We start from the raw sequence: 4,906 nt of genomic DNA, 5'->3' as shown, positions 1-4,906 counted from the left end.
TAACTTGGCAGGGTTATGTTGCTCATATCATGCGTATGGTATCTTCCATTGCTATGTCATTTGCTTTGTTTAGACATGCTTTGTGTGAATGCCGCCTGTTTAGTGTCTAATTACCATATATGTGAATTATGCAATGCCATCTTGTGCAAGACATTATATATGTGAATTATGCAATGTTATCTTGTTTCAAGGCATTATGTATGTGAATTATACAATGCCATGCTGTTTAGGCAAGCGTCATATATGTGAATTATATCATGCCGTCCTTTTTTTTGTATTTCTCATTGCTTTTGTCGACAATGTTTGTATATTCAACTACTCTTCTTGTGCATCAGCCATTTGAATTGGTGATGGAGAAATCTGGAGTGAAAACAAGGTCTTCAGAGCAGACAATGCTACCTGCTGAAGCAGATATCTTGCTGGTTACAGATAGCTCTTCAGAGGAGGATTCAGAGGCAGATGACCAGTCCTATTATCCCCCTGAGGTGTATGCTCGAACTTGGCAGGGTTATATTACTCATATAATGCATATGTTGTATTGCAATGCTTAGTTTTTACATCATATACACAATATTGAATGCCATCTCCTTAGTTGACACATCATATATGCGATTGCCCTCTGCTCACTTCCTTAGTATATAAATCATATATTTGAATTATGTCATGCCATGATGTTTACATAGACAGCATGTATCTGAATTATGGCATGCCAACCCATTTTCTAAAGACATAATATAGTTATATCATCTCATCCTGTTTACATTGTCATCATATTTTAAATTATGTCATTCTATCCGTGAATTATATCATGCCATCATGTTTCCATCGACGGCATGTTTGTGATTTATGGCATGCCAACCACTTTAATAGACACATCATATAGTTATATCATGTCATCCTGTTTACATAGTCATCATATTTTGAAGTATGTCATTCTATCCTGTTTAGTTAGCCATCATACATGTGAAATTGTGTCATGCTATCCTGTTTAATTAGCCATCATATATGTGAAATTATGTCCTGCTATTCTGTTTGCTTAGACAACATAAATGTGAATTATTTCATGCCCTGTTTTCTTCCCTACTATCCATTGCACCTATCTATCTTACAATGTCTGTACATTCAATTACTTTTCTTGTTTATCAGCCATTTCAATTGGAGGGAGTGATGGCAGTATCTGTGGGAGTAAAAACATGGTCTTTAGAAAAGATCATGCTACCGGTTGATGCAGATAGAACCACGGTTGTACTTGCCCAAGAACCAGCCCCACCACACATAACCCACACTCATGCAGATTGTACCCCTACCCAGTTGGACAGAGAACCAGCTACACCCCTTCTAACCCCAACCCCAGCAGATAGACACCCAATTCCCGTTGACACAGCACCTTCTCCACCACAGAGCACCCAAATACGAGCAGTTAGTAAGGCAACTACAGTGCCCAAATCACGAGGACCACCACTACGAACCCGAAGTCAACGCTTAAAGTAGAAGAAGAATTGTTCTCAGGTTAGGTTCCGTAGCTATGGTGTAACGCCCTCGATGCGGCTATATCTCCCACGTGTCGAAGCACGACTTAGAGGCATAACCGCATTGAAAGCAATGTCGCAAGAGAGGTAATCTTCACACAACCCATGTAATACATAAGGGAAAGAGATACATAGTTGGCTTACAGTTGCCACTTCACACAATACATAAATAAACATCCATCATTCAGATTACACTCAAGGTCCGACTACGGAACCAAAATAAAAGAAGATACCCCAAATGCTACACAGATCCCCGATCGTCCCAACTGGGCTCCACTACTGATCATCAGGAAAAGACACATAGTAACGACCACGTTCCTCATCGAACTCCCACTTGACCTCGGTTGCGTCGCCTACACTGGCATCGTCGGCACCTGCAACTGTTTTGGTAGAATCTGTGAGTCACGGGGACTCAACAATCTCACACCCGCGAGATCAAGACTATTTAAGCTTATAGGAAGGACAGAGTTGTGAGGTGGAGCTGCAGCAAGCGACTAGCATATATGGTGGCTACATTCGCAAAAGAGAGCGAGAAGAGAAGCAAGGCACGGTCGTGAAGCTAGTAGCGATCAAGAAGTGATCTTGAACTACTTACGTCAAACATAACTCCAACACCGTGTTCACTTCCCGGACTCCGCCGAGAAGAGACCATCACGGTTACACACGCGGTTGATGTGTATTTTAATTAAGGTCAACTTTGGGTTTTCTACAACCGGACATTAACAAATTCCCATCTGCCTCATAACCGCGGGCACGGCTTTCGAAAGATAATACCCTGGAAGGGTGTCCCAACTTAGCCCATTATAAGCTCTCACGGTCAACGAAGGATATTCCTTCTACCGGGAAGACCCGATCAGTCTCGGAATCCCGGACTACAAGACATTTCGACAGCACTAAAACAAGACCAGCAAAGCCGCCCGATTGTGCCGACAAATTCCGATAGGAGCTGCACATATCTCGTTCTCAGGGCACATCCGGATGAACACTACGTACGGCAACCGAAGATGCCCCAAGTTGCCTCAGGGTGGCACCGCAAGTGGCTCTAGTTTGGACCAACACTCAGAGGAGCATTGGCCCGGGGGGGTTAAATAAAGATGACCCTCGGGCTCGCGAAAACCCGGGGGAAAAAGGCTTAGGTGGCAAATGGTAAAACCAATGTTGGGCCTTGCTGGAGGAGCCTTATTCAAAGCGAACTGTCAAGGGGGTCCCATAAATCACCCAACCGTGTAAGGAACGCGAAATCAAGGAACATAACACCGGTATGACGGAAACTAGGGCGGCAATAGTGGAACAAAACACCAGGCATACGGCCGAGCCTTCCACCCTTTACCAATTATATAGATGCATTAATTATAGCAGATATATATTGTGATATCCCCAACAAGTAAATATGTTCCAACAAGGAACAACATCTCCATGTTCCAACAAGGAACAAACTTCATCTTCACCTGCAACTAGCAACGCTATAAGAGGGGCTGAGCAAAGCGGTAACATAGCCAATCAACGGTTTGCTAGGAAAGGATGGTTAGGGGCTGACATGGCAATATGGGTGGCATGATATAGCAAGTGATAGGCATCGTAGCATAGGCATAGCAAAAGAGCGAGCATCTAGCATAGCAAAGATAGAAGTGATTTCGAGGGTATGGTCATCTTGCCTGCAAAGTTCTCAGAGTTGTCGAAAGCTTGATCCTCGTAAGCGTTCTCAACAGGTTCCTCGTTCACGTACTCGTCTCCGGGCTCTACCCAAAGCAAGAACACAAACAAAGGAACCACAATAAATCACAGTGCAATGCACAAGCAACATGATGCAAAACATGACATGATATGCGAGATGTGATATGCAATGCGTATGCGCGCTCCGGAAGGAAAATGATGAACCAGGCATCAACTTGGCAAACCAAGTATGCCGCTGGAAAGATGAGATGATTCCGGTTGAAATTGATATAAAGATCACCGGAATCGGATGCACGGTTTGCAAATGACAAGCAAAACAAGAATTGCACAGATCTGACATTAACAGCATGATGCACTTAGCAAGCAACAAGAAATTAAGCTACTGCACCCAAACGTACCAACAAAGTATATGGCAGTGATCTACTCAAGATGCTTGACAAAAGATGAACACTGAGCTACGGCTAAATCACATCATAACAGGTCCAAACAAGCATGGCAAAAGTGCAAAATATATCAGCTTCACAGACTTAGTGAAATTACTGAACATGGCAAAATCAGCATCAGGAAGCAATGTTCAGAGCAAGCAAATAGCATGCTACAGGAACTTATTATAGCAAAGCAAGGCATGGCATGAATCTACTCAAAGCATAGAACAAAAGTCCCTTACTGACCATAAGCCAAAAAGGATCAGAAAATATAGTAACACCCATGTCAAAATAGCAAGTTTCGTTAACAGATTCAGCAACAAGGCATGACAAAAACAGATAACAAGGAGGCATGTTCAAGAGCTCAAAGCACTCACTACAGAGCATTACATGATAAACTAAGCATACATACATCAAGAATACATGGCATAGAATATATACATGGCAAGAACAACATCATAGCATACACGGATCAACTACAACAACCTTGGCAAAATTGAATATGTAAACAATCTGCCAGGAAACATTTTATAGCAAAAGTAGAGCTCGATTGACTCAAGCTATGGCACTCCATAATTGCAAACAAAGGCATGGATGGATAGAGCATAACCATATGTTCAAAACATCCTTACTGAAGTATCTCAAAATATGCATGGATCTCTCGGTAGCATCAAGTTAACATAGCATAAAAATATCAGCAAAACAGGGGCTGAAATCAGCAACATCATGAAGCCTACTTTGCATGCTTGTGCTAGTCACCACAGAGATCATAAAAATACATGGCACACACCCCTGGAAAGATGGCATGGCATATTACAAAACACATATAGGACTCAAATTCATAGGGTGCACACAATCATGGCAAAAATGACAAAAGTGCAAGTTCTGTTAAGAAACAGAAACTAACATCACATAGCCTCTTCCAACAGCATTTCGGGCATCAAGATGAGCTCAAATGAAAATGATGCAATGAGATGAAATGATCTACTCATCGAGACGAACATTTTGACATATTACACGCACGAAACGGAGCTACGGGCACGGAGTTATGGCACGATGAAAATGCAACAAAATATCTCGGAAATAAAGACTTAGAGGGATTTGGGGGGAGAGAAAGTCAACCCTCCGGATCCCGATCAGATCGAGGCCGGAGCTCGTCGGGGCGATGCGGCCGGTGGCTTGCCGGAGCAGCGTCGGGGAGGACGAGGCCGGAGGAGGAGGAGGAGGCGGGGCCAGCCGGAGGAGGCGGCAGAGGCGGCCGGGACCGGGCGCGCCGGC

The sequence above is a fragment of the Triticum dicoccoides genome, chromosome 5B (genome assembly GCF_002162155.2).
Source record: "Triticum dicoccoides isolate Atlit2015 ecotype Zavitan chromosome 5B, WEW_v2.0, whole genome shotgun sequence".
NCBI classification, from domain to species: domain Eukaryota; kingdom Viridiplantae; phylum Streptophyta; class Magnoliopsida; order Poales; family Poaceae; genus Triticum; species Triticum dicoccoides.
The sequence above is the reverse complement of the archived record's forward strand: the minus strand, read 5'-3'. Positions refer to the sequence as shown.